Source organism: Passer domesticus, chromosome 7 (assembly GCF_036417665.1).
Source record: "Passer domesticus isolate bPasDom1 chromosome 7, bPasDom1.hap1, whole genome shotgun sequence".
Classification (NCBI taxonomy): Eukaryota; Metazoa; Chordata; class Aves; order Passeriformes; family Passeridae; genus Passer; species Passer domesticus.
This window is the reverse complement of record NC_087480.1, coordinates 14,214,607-14,230,269: the sequence shown is the minus strand read 5'-3', so window position 1 is coordinate 14,230,269 and position 15,663 is coordinate 14,214,607. Positions and strand designations below refer to the sequence as shown.

Below are 15,663 nucleotides of genomic sequence, written 5' to 3'. Positions count from 1 at the left end.
TGTGGTTTCCATTCAAGACATGGTGATAAAAATTGTGTCCAGCCTTGGGTGAATGATAAAACACCCACTCAGTGCCATAAGAGTGAGTATATGATTCCTTATTCTCCACCAAAACATCCTGCACCACTAAGGTGATAAAAAGTTTGATCTTGAGCTCAGTAGGAGAGCTCTGGGCAGTCCATGCTGATTGAAAGTCAAGTGCAGCAAAATGCAGCGAGGCAGGCCTAGGGCTGGGCAGGGCAGCAGGAGCTGTGTGTGAGCTGAGCAAGTGGCAGGGTGTGCTCTCGATGCCTTAGGATTTTAGCTTTTATGTTTTTCATATATTTGTAATCCTGCAATTGTTTAATAACACTTGTATAATAATTCTTGTATAACTCTAAACTCCATACACAGTGTTAGCTGCTGCTTTCCCATTTTGGTCAGACACAACAAATCCTCTCTAGACCTGGGAATCAAGGATACCTCACTGTCTTAGGCCTTCAGAAGTATAAACAAAAGTGAATTGGGGGAGAGCAAATTTGGAATAAATTACTTCATTACCTGAAGCTGAAATTGGAAAATTAACCCTCAATAAGCAAATGGACCAAAGTTATAAAAGTATGAAAACCTGTGACCCGTTGTCCATTTTTAGGTATAGCCCCTGAGTGGGCTTCATCTGCCCAAAATGCACTTGAGGGCCCTTGAATAAATATAACTGCTTTTTATTCTTGTAATTTTGTTTCGCCTCTGTTTTTGAGTAGCCCAAAAAGGCCTCGCTATGGCTGCAGAGCTCTGGCAGGGGCGATGGCCCCAGCCAAGGCGCAGCCAGCCCGGCTCTCCAGCCTTGCTCCCCTGCACTGCCCTCCCTGGCTGGCAGCAAAGACACTTCACGCCTGGAGCATCCAACTCCAGCTGCTCCCCATCATCCTGAGGGGCTGGAGCCAGCTCTGAGCCCAGAGGAAATGCAGTGTTATATTTTCCTGTGAAGAGTTACTCGCTGCTCTTCACACACTTCTGCTCTCTCCCTCTCTTAACTGCTGCAATCCTTTCAGTTTAACGTGTCCTTCTTGTATAAATGGCACTTAGGAAATGATTTCTGTCTTCCCCACCTATAAACCACACTGAGATTTCTTTGTCTTGTTGCCACATAAATGAGAAAAAAGTTGTGTGTATGCCAGGAAATAAAAAATACCAATCTATTGTCTCTTCCTTTTTATATGGCCACTTTTGTCTGAAGATATTAAATCACCTTAGAACTATCAGTTAGCCAAAACCAGATTTTAGTGCATCTCTGAAGTTAAAAAGTCGTGAAACAAAAAGACATTTCAGATTTTAATCCATATTTTTGTTGCATTTTTTTTGTTCCTCTGTACCCTCCAGGTCTCCAAAGAATTCCAGAGCTTAGTGAACTTTCTCCCAGACTGCATACACATATATGTTTATACATACACACACACAAACATATCTATCTATCTATCTATCTATCTATATATATATATATATATATATATGTAATTTGATCATCATACTTACAGAGTCCTAACTTCAGGGAGTCACCAAGCTGAGCCACACTGGGAAATACTTTCCTACTTACAATAAAAACACATCCCTGTAAACAAAATGCTTTCATGAAACTGCAGTATAATGCATTTTCTGTGTTGTAGAGAGCTCAAAAGGTTCCCATGTTTCTTTTTTTTTTAAATATTCAACTCTTCACACATCCAGGACTGCAGCCATTCTCAAGATTTCTGGTAGGAGGGGGAAGGGGGATTAAGGTCACTCAATTTAGATCCTGTTGTTGCCATTTAGATAGATTAGGGTGAACCAATAAATTGAACTTGAATAAAAAGTTCTTAAAGATGTCTGTGATATTTTGGCTCTGCCTTTATATATTCCAGACACTTTTCTGTCAGGCAGAAAAGTTAGATTAAAATTATATTAATATTTGAAGTTCACCTTTAGTGGAATCTGCACAGGCACAGACACAATTGTCCACTGTCTAGCAAATCAAACAGTACCTTCTTGTCCTTAAGAATGTTCTTAAAATCATTGTTCCATGTATTTTCTGTGCTTTGTTGGATTAAGACAAAGTACTCAGCGCTGCTAAGTGCTCAGTGCTCCTCTAGGGAATTTCTTCATGAAGGATGTCAAATACTTGTATGTCATGAACTAGCTGAGAAATCATCATCATGATGTTGTGGGTGCCTTCCTTATGGGTAGGTTTATCTCAATGAATGTCTCTGTACTGTCATTTTAATACCTTTCTCATTACCATCACTCACTTGTTCAATGCAAAAGATGACTTTTTTTCTGCTGAGTGACAAGGTTATCTAATTTGAGATTATCTAAATCTAAATATCTCAAATGCTTTGAGGAAAACAATTTGTCTCCCATTACACCGTAAATTAATGCTCTGTGTTTGTTTCTAGTGGATTTATTCCAGTCAAAAACTTTTTAATGGGAGCTGGGCACTTATTTATCCTCTGGGGTCTGTGAAAACCTTTCCCTGATGTCAGTTACCTTTGTAATGCCCTCAAAAGAATATGGATTAGACTTTCAGCAGAAGTGGGAAGACCTTCAATTTCCATTCATTTAAATTTTTTCCTTTTTACTTACTTTGATGCTTTAAAAAAATCATATTTCCATGATTACTGTAAAAGTACTATTGACCAATCACCCCACAGTGTCTGGGGTGGCTCCACCTTCCCCAGCTTTCTTTCAAAAGTTACCACCATTGCAGAGTGATGCAAATATTCTGCATTTTTTTAAAATGGTAATTATTTTTTTTATTTGATTAGCTGTGAACTGCTATTTATGTTAAATTTGTTTCTGAATTCTTATTATATTTTTGGTCAGTTTCAGAACAGGTATTGTGTTGTCATTGAATTGGTTTGATTTGACAGTAAATTATTCTGTATAGATAGATGTAGACAGGTGAAAAAAGATTATTCTGGGGTCAAAATCAGCATTAACATATGAGATATATTTAGGTGTGTTATTTAGTAACTTGAATATTTTCAGTGTTCAGTAATTCCATGCTAAAGTAAAAAATATGATTTATCAAAATCTACTGCATGATTAATTTATAACAACAAAACAGATGACTTTATTTGCCTGGCTTCAGTACTGTTGACTATGTGAAATGGTGTAACTGTGTAAAACAAATTCTTCATATGAGGTATTTTCTGGAAAACATTACTATTACTCACCACTCTTCCCAGTTCTACATAAAGGTGTCAGTTCAAGAGAGTATATAAATTGTGATGGGAAATTATAAATTATCTGGGGACTAACTGAGAGTCTGCAGGTCACTGTAGTTCTGTTCTTGACATATTTTCAAAACTTCAGTCACAACAGGTGAGCTGTCCAAAGGTGTTGGGTGATGAAGGACAGGAGTGTAGAGAGTGCTCACAGTGCAGTTCACAGTCTGGAAGTTGGGGACATACAAATATCTCTTGCAGGAGGTGGAAGGGATGTCCCAGAGAAAAATTCCCTGGATTTCTGCTGTGTTTTGTGACCTAACAAGGGTGTATTTAGAGAGAGCTGGCTTTCCTCTGCTCTCGGCTAACAAGTGCTGTGCTTGTATTGAAATGGGAAAGTAGAAACCTCATAAAACACATAAATAAATAAATAACAAAAAGAAGTGTTGCAAAAAGTTTTTATTCTTAACACATCATAAACTGTATGTTATAATCTGTTACAAGAGGTTAAAGCAGCACATGAATGATGCATTTTGACTTCACTGATCTGTTGAAAGAAATTTACTCTTTTTGACAGGGTAGAGGATGTGGATGTGGAACTGCTCTGTCAAAATATTTTCTATCCCATTGACTTAGGATCACATGCAGCTGAGCATGATACACATTTATAGGTAATGGATGTACAGAGTTCTCTGAGAAGGTCACTGAAGGGCATGGAAGCTGGGTGCTTGTGCCAGGGCTTGGCATCGTAATTCCCAGTAAATCCTGGATGTGTTGTTAGTATTTAGACTTGTATGTCACAGGGGAATAGCTGCTCAAACAGACTTAGAATGAGCTCAGGCTGAAACAAAAAATGATACTGCCACATTAGGTGAGTTGTGAAAAAAAACCAGCTTCAAGTTCTGATTTTGTATTAGCTTGACTTGTCTGCGTGGTGGTCTATCCTCTAGAAATGCCTAAATTTGAAGGAGTAATTCTGATAATGCAAGTGGATTATTATCTTCTTTTTTTCTGCTGTCACCAAAATAAATGCATGACATAATCATTAGAATGACAAGAAAAGGAGCATAAAATCAGGATCTGGGTAGTTTTGCTGGCAGTGTTTCTTGGCTTTGGTTAGGAGCTGTAGCACATTATATATAAAGATCCTTGTTATGGATTAAAGTTCAGCTAAAACTGAAGAAAATGGATTCAGAAGCCCACTCTCATGTGTATCTATTCTGGGAATGGGTTTTACAGTGTGTGTTTATAAAAATCTATCTACTCCTTGCCCCAAAGGCAGGAAGTCGTTGTAATTCTTCAATTTACAGATCATGCAGGGAGTGATTAAGCATGTGTATTTTGTGATAGGTGTAAATTAAAAATAAATGTCAAATACACAGAAAGCACTTCTCTGAGTGTTTCTGTAGATATGATTGCCTTTTTAGCTGAAAAAAGAATAGATATCCAGAACAAAATTGTTGTACTTCGTGGATGTTTACAACTTCTCATACAAGATTTTCCTAACACCTGAAGACAAATAAATACTAATAAACCAAGTTAACAACATTGGTGTGAGTCCCGTGAAATTTGTTACATTCAACCCTTATGAAAAACCTTGTTTCCCAAGCATGAATGCTCACATGATGCAGCAGTTTTAGAGAATACCTGGGTGCCATATGAGTACCTGAATTTGAATTGGAACAAAGGCAGTCATGCTCTAACACTCACATCTGCTGTGCAGTGTTTGCTATTTGGTGCTCTCAATATTCCTACCGAGGATGGTTCAGGCATCTGTTTTGGACAGCAGAAAAAAGAGGAATTCTTTGGCTTAGATGACAAATCTCAGTGAATAACAGCTAGCAGGCAGTCAAAGAGAACAGTTTGGAGCTCTTCAGGAGGGCTGAAATGTATTCACCCTACCTTTACATTTATCACTGCATGTAACAGAAATATCTGTGTGCCAGAGTTACACAATCCCAAGGGTTACATTCCCGTATTGATCCATTATCAACCTCGCCCACCATGACATTATCAACTCCCTACTGCAATAGTTTAGATTAATGTAAAGCAAGACTCCCAAACTTTTTGCAGTTGAATTGATACATCTTTATATTTTTGGGTTTATCTATAACTCAAGTGATTTTTCTGTCTTGAAACAGCAAATAAGGAACAAAAACAGAAACATCATCTAAGAATTCTGATTTAGCTTCTGCAGATTTTAGTAATTTTGGTGTTTATTCTATCATCTGTAAAATAAATTAAGTTGCATTAGAGGGAATATTTAGCTCAAAGAACTGCAAGATTGTCATGATATCACAATCTCATTTAGTCCATAAATATAACTTCTAAAATAAAGAATTCAAAATGCATTAGTAAGCAGTTTTTCATATGTTGATTTACCATTTTCTTTTTAGTCCTTTGAATCTCTTAAAAGTCTAAACACAGTTTTTAGTAAGAGACAGCAGCTCTTACTGCCTGGAACATCTTTCATGATCTGATTTGATAGCATGGAAATAGAGAATATAGTAACTGAGCAGATTCCTTGGAGGCTGAAAAAACAGCAAGTTTAGTATTTATGAATAGAGTGACAAGTACAATGTGATATTTCCTGCACATCTGGCTCTTGGTAAAGGTTAACATCATATCAGTATTTAACTCTTTCCCAGGTAATAAAATTCGAGGCCCTCAGAGTTTAGTATTCATACCTGTATCTGCTGAAAAAAACACAAAATCAAAAAAGGAGTGCAAATCCTGAGCTGCTGGGGCAAAGTGTCAATGCATAGGTAGCAAAAATGTCCCCCCGTACTGTTTTTCCTGCAAAGCCTGGGCCATTAGAAAATGTCCCTAATCTACTTACAGCCTTCCATAAGCTGTTACATTTGTGTACAATGACATAAAGGGTTATCCAACTTTTCCACCTTGCTCTTCATCTGTTGTAAAATCAGATATCCAGATCTTTTCTAGCTACAAATAGTTGTGAAATATGTGTGATCTGGGCTTTGTTAAATTGTTAACTCCCAAGAAAAGTAGCTGACCAAGAAATCACATCTATTCTCCTTAACCTGTGAAATGTAGCCTAGCTGCAAGGAGTATGTCAGAATAATTACTGAAGGAGAGAGAAAAACAAATTACTTTCATTGAATTGTCATGAATCCTTTTTAAAATAAGGTGCAATTGACTAAAGCATTATTTATTTTCAAGTCTTGTAATTGTTCTATTGTCATGGAAGCTTATCAGAAGTACCAAAGCTGAGTATTGGTATAAAATGAACCTGGCTTATGTTAAATCCCCAATGAGCCAGTCTGTTTGTGACAGATATCACTACCAGCTAAATGGCCATCCACAAATCCTGTCTCATAAAATAGAAACAAAACAACAAAAAAGGCTTGCTTAGTTTTCAGCCAGATAACTCAGTTTATATAAGAGCAAGAGATTCTTCCTGCTGGGATTTTCCAGAACTCTTGCTCTAACTTAACTTCATATTGTCCAAGTCAACAGGATTGACTGGAGTAGCAAGCTGAGTAAGGCTTTACCTCTTAGAAAAATTAATTTCATTCTCCAGAGTGAGAAAAGTAGATTTTTATTTTCTTGTATTAATTTTGTGGAACATGTGTCCAATGCAAGATTCTAAAATTCCTGCTGCCTTCAGTTAAAATTTTCTAGATTATCAGAAACTTCTAGATTTGAGTCAGTGCCTTTGGAGTGTTATGGGTAGTTGGATTTTTGGCTTAAAAATCTTATCATACCCCTAGCACCTCTAGCAGGTGTGCTAGTGACAATCTAAAATAAGGAGGCTCAAAATACACTAAAAAAAATAGAATTAAGCCTAAAAGTTTAAATTAAAAAGGGGAAGCACTTGTTTCATAGTTAACTTTGAATACATTTTGGCTAAAATTTTGGAGAGGCTGCAGACAAGACTGAGACATATTGGCTGTACAGCTGCTGTTTTTCAAACAGCCTCCCTCCTGCACTTCCCCTGCCAGCCCCATCAGTGGAAGATTTTGTACTTGGATGTTTTTAATGCCACTGTAATGCAATGCTGTGTCCTCTTTTTTTTTTTTTTTTTTTTTTTTTTTTTTTTTTTTTTTTTTTTTTTTAGCTAACTGGTTGCCAACTGCAGCAAGCTCTTTGTTGCTTTCAACATGTGAAATAAACAGGCCTTACAGATGAGGGTGATGATATCCAATTCTTTTATATGGTATCATATGCCCAATTTGAGCCATGGTCTTCAAGGCTGAAATGCTGGATGAGGACTCTGCAGTTGCAGCTGTGCATAAGTGCCAGGTCACTTTTCTTGCAACTGGGAAATGATTTTTAATGATTGTAAATTTGATGGTGAGAGCAAAAGTTGTCCAATGCAAAGATATTGTAATCCTAGTGTTTTGCCCCCTGTACTTTTCTCCTTTTGACCCTACAGAAGGTCTCTGCAGGAAGGAGCACAGCTGTTCCTCTGGGTCTCTACAGACATTCATTCTGTTCACCTATTTTGCACCATGGAACTTCACACATTTGGAATGTTGAGGTTTGAGGAAGGGAAGACAGTCGTATTTCTCATGATGTACATGAAAAAAGAAAACAAGATGAGATTTTGACACAGCATTGAGACAGTGACAACCCAGCAAAATATCCTTAAACCCTGTAGTCTCTAATTACGGGGGTAACAGATTTTGCTGAAAAGTCTCTGAATCTAATTTATACCTTCAGTTTCATTTTGCTACCCACGTTAAGACTAACCTAGTCACATTCCAGGCTAACTCTTTGTTTGTTTCCACAGATGTAAACATAGCAAATCATGCCCAAACACCCATGTGCATTAGACAGACTTGTGCTCAGCTTTCCCAGGAGCTGGCTGAGACCCCATGGCCAGGAGAAAGGGTCAGCACATGTGTCCAGCAGCACAAAGGCAGAGAGAGGCACTGCCATGTGTTCACTCAAACAGGGAAGAATCAGGCATAACCTCACAAGAGTTTTGTGCTCTATACACTGCCTGAGGAACCCCAGAAGATACAAAACCATCTGGCTCTAAGCCTGCTCCAAAATCCTTTGAAATTTAGCTCAGAAGTTCATTGCTCTGCCTAGGTCACCTCACTCTTGCTGAGATTTGCAGAGGTACAGCCAGCTCAGAGATGTGCAGAAGAGCACCAAGGCCCAACACAAACAAACCTATCTTACCAGCAGCTTTACTAAAAGAGAACTTTTCAAGTGTCCTTCTGAAGGGCCCTCCAAGGATGATGATTTTGCTGGAGGCCAGATGACTTTGGAAGATGTGACCATTTCTGCTCTGCTCAGCAGAGTCATTTGACTGCATTCCTTTGTAGGCACTGACCTGTTCTCCTTCCTTTTGTCTAAGATTCAAGGTGGAACTGTAAAAAATCAGTCAGGGAAAGAAAGAGGCTGTGGTCTGTTGTTATTTAAAGCAGGAGTGTTTTGTAACGACAGGCAATTAAAGGGATGGTGCTTGCTGAACATGACACATCCCTGGTAATGTCACTGCACATAATGGAGGCAGAGCTCTGGGAGACATGTGATGGCTTCTGATCTGCCAGGAGGCAGTGCAGGCAGAAATTAACTGTGTCTCATCTGATCAGTGGGCTCTTCCAGGTGAGTCAGCCAATGCAAGAGTGCACCAAAGGGTGCTTTTTTTTTGTAGGCAGGTGAGGGAAGGTAACCAGTTTGCAATTTTCAAGCCAGAGACAGCAAATTTGTTGTCTTTCTCTTGAAACTGCTTTAAAGTAAGATTTATAATTGCTGAACTTTGCCTTGAAGGGCTGAAAAATAGAACAGAACAAAATACTTGAAGAGTTGCATACACCCAAATATCACATAAGGAACATTAAGGCTATATCTTAAATAAAAAAATTAGCTCAGCTGTGCAACTTTTACTGCAGTTTCATTGCTCTGAGTGTTCAAATTCCAGGCTCTTATATATACATATACATCCTTCAAAATCACTTTGACAGACTATAATGTTTCAGTTTTCAAATTTATTTAATAGACTGTTTTTATCTAGAGAAACAGAGGGAAATACAACCATATGTTTAGTTGCTACTTTTTATTAAAAAATATCATCTATCAATAAAGATGTTTCTGTGTATTCTTTCTGCACCAGGCTGCTTGATGTATTTCAGTCTTTTAGGTGTTTTGCTTATTTGCTTGTTACCCTTTCAAATTTTTTATTTAAAACCTGCTCAAAGGGATCGAGAAATGGGAGTTTTTTTTCAATTTTAAAGGTGGAACCACTAAGCTTGGTTTAGTCTGTAGATGTAGATTTTGTAAAACTAGTGTTTTAATGAACCATAGAATGTATTCAGCTGGTTTTTGTGGTCTTTTATAATTCCAAAGAAATGTGTTGATACTTTAGAATTTAACATGTTATATTGTTATTTTTAGTCTAGTCATTGCAACCATTTTATGGTTATTAATACCCTGATATCCCAATATATAAGCAGTTACATATATGTTGAAAGTCACTGGGGATTTTTTCCATTGCCAAGTGAGAAGAAGAAACAAAAATAAGTTGAATGGAGAAATATCTAGAAAAGATAAAATGAGAATAGAATTAGATTTTTAAAAAGCAGCAGTTTCAAGTTTTCATATATAAAATAAACATGCATAAAATAATTTGCATTTTAAGAGTGTCTGAATTTTAATTTGGCAGTATTGCCAGCATTGACTTGACAGTATTTAACAGGAAAATCTGATGGTCTGGATACTTCAGATCAAGTGCGTGTTGTGTAGGACTGTTGAAATAATTTAGTTTAGTGTTTAAGACTCTCAACTAATATTTGGATAGAATATTATCTTGTTTCAGAAGTGGCCTTATGTAATTCAATAGGACCATTACTGGAGCAAGATGTTCCCATAGCTGAAGGGTAATCACACAATTATCAGTTCCTTCCTCTAAAATTAAGATCTAATTATATATTTCCTTTATTTGAACAGTCTTGTTTACAGGCTTCAGTTCCTGATTTTTAACTTGCAAAAGGGAAAGAGGTTGGGATTTTTTGTGTGAATGAATTTCTTTTGGTAACAAAAACTTCCATAAAAAGTTTTATAAAAATAAAAAGTATCTTTTCAGAGCCAAGAGATTAATGTACATTGAGAAACTTGCCTGCCTTTGCACCTGCAAATTATCATTGAGTGTGTATGGCACAATCAGAATAAGAGCCAATTACTGTTAATTCCTGCAGTGGAAAAATGGTTCTTGTTATGTCAAGGAGAAGAGACAGACCACCTTGCTTCTCTAGAGCACTGAAGGTTAATAGTGGCTGCTGGCTTTCAATACCCACTGTGATCATTAACAGTGTCAAATATCTGTCAGCTGCAGGAGGCAAAGAAGCTTCAAAAAAAGGATTCTGATCGTTTTGGAGAAATGATTGCAGAGAGCTGGATGGTCTCAGGACCACTTAGGTTTGCTGAGATCTCAAACAATTCTGAGATTGCAAAATTTTCTGCTTTTTTTTTTTTGAAGCCTAATATTTTCTTGTTGTGCCCTTGTGAAAGAAATGTTCCCTCCTTTAATAGCAGTCCACACTAAACCTAAGCAGATATCATAAATGCAGAAGGTTTAGAATTTTCTTCATACTATCTTGTTGCCAGGTTTCCTGTAAGTTTCTGAATTTTAGAAGGAGACATGTCTGTTTTCTGCTAGTGGCCATTTTGTTAAGCTGCTCTCTGAAAGGAAGCACAGTAATCAGTGCTTGTCAATACATTTGTAAATGCTGTGAGCTTTATAGAAGTATAATAATACATTTTTAATTGATTAAATCCGTTTGGCAAAGAAACAGAAATTGTAAAAATACAAAGAAAGAGGGAAGCGAGAAAAATGGGGCACAATTTATGAATTGAATAACTATTCCATTGAAACTCACATAAATACGTCTTAGAGTGATTTTCAGAGCTTCTTTACACAATTATATTTTTCATCAAATCATTCTTAGCTGAGATTTGTCTTTTGTCCCCTGCCAGGGCTTTACATCTGGCTTATGTAGAGACCTTGAACACTTTTTAGCTGTCATCATGTCATGATGTGTGTTCATTTGATTCAGAACAATTCTAATTTCTGGAGCAAGATGCAGGTTGTAAGTATAAGATTAACAACTACCTTTTTCAAAGGTCAAGAAGCCTTTTATCCCATCTAAGCACACTTTACAGAAGGTGATACACTCTCCTGCTTTGCTGTTCATCTGTGACCTTTGTTCCTCAGCAAAAGGGAAAGGCTGTTTAGCTTTTCCTCTGGTACATTTGTCATGATCTTCTCCCCAGATCTATCCAAAGAGGTTTTCACTTCCTCCCCTTCCCTGCATTCAGTTCATTATTCCATTCACTTGGTATTAATTTGCCAAATAGAATAAATAATTTTCCAAATAGAATAAATTTGCCATTAGAAATTTTTTCTGGCTCAATCAGTTATTTTTTCCCACTTCCCTGAATAGAATGCAAGCCTCAAAAATCTCTTTAATTGGGACATGAGTAGAGTTGGGAAACGGTGTTTAAAAATGTATTAGTTCATGCATTTCAACAGATTTGTTTTAAGCATCATTATTGGATTATTGAACACCTTTTAAAATGTAGAATCTGGCTGTACTGGAACAATTTAAAGGCAGGCAGTCCTACATGCAGTGCCCCAAATCCTGTTAAATCTCCATGCTGGTGGGGTTTAAGTGCATGCAGTGCAGTCCCAGCAGCCTTTTGCAGGCAGCTCTCAGGTGCTGTGGGACCTCTGACCCAGCCAGGATCCACGTTGCCAGGGTTAATGAGGCACTCAGGCCAGGGCAGCAAGCTCAGCTGGGAAGCAGGAGTTTAACTGGGGTTCAGAGCCTTGCTGCAAGCCTGCTGCTGCTGGTCAGCTGAAGGGATGGCAGAGCACATCTGCCCAGTGTGCACTGAGAATATGCTCAGGGTTGGATGAAGGCATCACATATTCAATATTTTTGGGAAAGTTGCAGACATGATAGCAAGGACTTCAATTCTTGGGTTTTTTTTAATAATAGTTTGAAATATGCTAAACACATTCATCTGTCTATTAACATAGCAGTGAAGTCTGTTACGCCTGTCATCGAGGAGGAGCTATTTTCTGTCTTGGCATTCCTCTCCTTTTTCAATGGATTTTGGTTGCATGCCAGTCCAAAGCCATGTGTTGTAGTTGTTAGGTGTGACATCTTCCCATCAGTCAGAGATGCTGAGTGAGTAGTGAGCCGTGGTCTGTTTTGTTCCTCCACATTAAAGGCAGAGTAGTTCTCCTGGTATTAGTCGAGATACTTTTAGATGCATATGTAGGTGAATAGAGGTAAAGCTGAGGATAATTAAGTTATTCTATTTAACTGAATTCCAAAATAACATATTTACTTTCAACACTAGTTTTTATTTTTTTGGTGTTTTTTTTTTTTTTTTTTTGGTTTTTGTTTAGTTGTTTTTGTTTTTGGTTTGTTTTTTTTTTATTCATACATTTTTGGGGGAAAAAAAAGAATAAAAAAGAAAAAAAAACCCAGAAAATATCACAGCTACACAACAATTAAATTTGGAAGCTTAACCAAGTTGTTTCTTTCAACACTAAAAAGCCATGCTATGATCTTTACTGTTAGTGAAACTCTGATAAATCTCTCTGATCAGTAGGTGCAAGTGCTGTACTATGTAAATTGCTTTCAGAACAAAAAGGGAGGACAGCACTATTAAAAACTGATTGAAGGACCATAGCTCTTTGCATCAGGCTGCTCAGTCCACAGACTGTAGAAATTAAACATCTGAGAAGACAAAGCTCTTTAAGAAGATATACTAAGAAGATATACAGGTTGAAAAAAGCAAGATGCAAATAGTCATCAATTACTATTCTTTAAGGAGTTCTAGGAAAGAGGATAACCCTAGAGAGATCCTTCTTTTGTGGACATCCCAAATTAGAATCTCCAAATCATAGATTCCTTTAGATTGGGAAAGCTCTTTAAGATTGCCAAATACAATTGAAAATGTGACTCTTCAAAGTCTCTGCAAAGCTGTGTTCCCAAAAGCCCCATCTACCTGTCTTTGAAATACCTGCAGGGATGATGACTCACTTCCCTGGGCAGCCTGTTCCCATGCTTCACAACAGTTTCCGCCAAGAAATATTCCTGATATCCACTCTGTTGCAACTTGAGTCCATTGCCTTTCATATTCTGTCACTTGTGACTTGGGAGAAGAGACTGACTGCCCACCTGGCTGCACCCTCCTGTCAGAGAGTTGTAGAGAACTCCCTGAGCCCCCTTTTCTCCAGCCCAGCCCATGCCCAGCTCCCTCAGCTGCTCCTGGTGCTCCAGACCCTTCCCCAGGTCTGTTCCTTTCTCAGGACACACTCCAGCCCCTCAGGGTCTGTCTTGTCCTGAGGGGCCCAGATCTGGGCACAGGATTTGAGGAGTGGCTCAGCAGGGCCCATCAGGGGACAGTCACTGTCCTGGTCCTGCTGGCCACCCCATGGCTGGGACAGGCCAGGTGCCAGTGGCCTCGTGCCCACCTGGGCACACCTGGCTCCTGCTGAGCTGCTGCTGAGCAGCACCCCCAGGGCCTTTCCCTGCAGGCACTTTCCAGCCCCTCTGCCCAGCTGGAGCTGCAGGGGGTTGCTGTGACCCAGGACAGGACCTGGCTGACCCTCACACAACTGGCCTCAGCCCGAGGACCCAGCCTGGCCAGATCCCTCTGCAGAGCCCTCCTGCCCTGCAGCAGATCAACTCAGTATTGACTGCAAACTTACTGAGGTTGCACTTGATCCCCTCTTCCAGATCATTGATGCAGACATTAAACAGAGCTGGCCTGCAGCACATCACTTGTGATCAGCCCCAGCTGGATGTAATTCTTTCCCCACCATTCTTTGGGCCTGAATATCCAGAAGCAGAATAGCTGTCCTGTCAAACATCAAATACCTGTGACAGTGTGGTCTCTTTGCTGCTTCACAAGTGCTCAGGCAATTAGCAAACTTTCATCATCCTGCTGGACTTGTAAGCTGAACTGGATGAGACATGCTCTTGTGAGACTGTAAACACACAGCCCTCTGTCAGTCACTCCTCAGATGTTCTGAATTCTTACTGCATTTTTGTATTTTCTGTGTTTTGTCTCTCCCAAGGGTAACCTGTGTGGTGCTGATTGTTCTTTGATCATCCAGTTTGTTTCTGTCCACCACATGATGATTTGGCTAGAGAAGTTTTTCTCCAAAATAATTCTGATTCATTCATTCCCCAAAATAATTTCACTTAAATTTTACATTCTCTGTTTCTTTCTCTATTACAACACGAAGCTGTAATTCTCCCTTCTGCAAATTCTGTAGCAGTACCTCTGCTGAATTCCTTTTCATTGGTGAGACAAAATCATTTACACGTCTCTATTTCTTAAAAATTCCTTGTGTCAGTTTTGAACAAGGATGAGTGGGTTCTTGGCCAAGAATATGGCCAATAAAGTCATGTTCTATTTTGCAAATCACTAAATTCCTGTTCCTTAAGATGTATCTTGGCTTGCAAATCCACTGCAAATTCACCTACATGTTATCATTTTATTATATCTGGAATAAGTAGTGATTTCCTCCTGCTGCTTGTCAAGGTATAGACATTCCTGGTTGTATTTAATAACACAGCTTCCTAGGGTGACCTCTTTTCTGCATGAATGTTGGCTCTGACCTTCATTTTGTTGAGCTCAGTTCATTACATATTCTCTCTGCCTGCCTCTGCACTCTCTAGGGAACACTCTCATTTCAGTGCACAAGGGGTTTCACTGCTGATGAAAATCCCTAAGCATCACAATTAAAATTTACTCTGCTGTGCTCAGTCTACGGAGAACAATGTATACTGCAGTTAGTAATTTAGATCTTGTTAAAACCAACTTGAATTATTTATTTCCACATCAAGTTAAAGTCATTTACATGCATATATTAAACATATCTAAAGGGTTAAGCAAAATGAGCCATATTTTGCCAATAGTCTATCTGGAGCCATGGACACCTGATTCAATACAACTTAGCAAAGATACTGCTTCAAAGTAAAGAAAATTTTGTGTTCCTTTCTTCAGATTGTCAGAATGAGCTTGTGTCACCTCTGCAGAAAAGGGAGACTGACTCCATTCTTGAGTATCTCAATTTCCTTATGTTGTTTGGCCACTTCCTATATTCAAAATATGTTTTAGAGTCTTTCCTTAAAAAATCTATTATGGCTGTTTCTTGCATCGTTCTGAGAACTGAATGAGTTTTTAAAACAAGTTTAATTAGAGTGAGTAAGTAAATGTTCCACCTGTGATGCTGAGAAATGATACAGAGGCATTATCTGCATTTATTTGGGTAAACTTGAACAATCATTTGTGATAGAGCTGTCTCTGATGTAAACACTTCTGTATTACTGCAAATGCCTCTGTATCTCTCTGTGGTTCACTCCTCCCCTCAGCTGAAAACCATTCTCTGAATTAAGGGCAGGTCAGAAATGGCAGAGGTGCAATCCATCTCACTTATCTCTCATCAGCTGAGAGCGCTGAAGCCACAGTGAGAGCAGCTCTC

The 15,663-nt window shown here is 38.5% G+C and overlaps 1 long non-coding RNA gene across 1 annotated transcript; it reads right to left on the bottom strand.

Annotated features, from left to right (window-relative positions):
- Positions 1–8,867: 8,867 nt before the first annotated feature.
- On the bottom strand, positions 8,868–14,525 carry LOC135304509 (uncharacterized). Its single transcript, XR_010365891.1, has 3 exons — positions 13,882–14,525; positions 13,191–13,362; positions 8,868–12,456 (listed from the first exon to the last, which is right to left on the bottom strand). It is a non-coding gene; the product is annotated as an uncharacterized LOC135304509 (long non-coding RNA).
- Between the last annotated feature and the right edge of the window lie 1,138 nt (positions 14,526–15,663).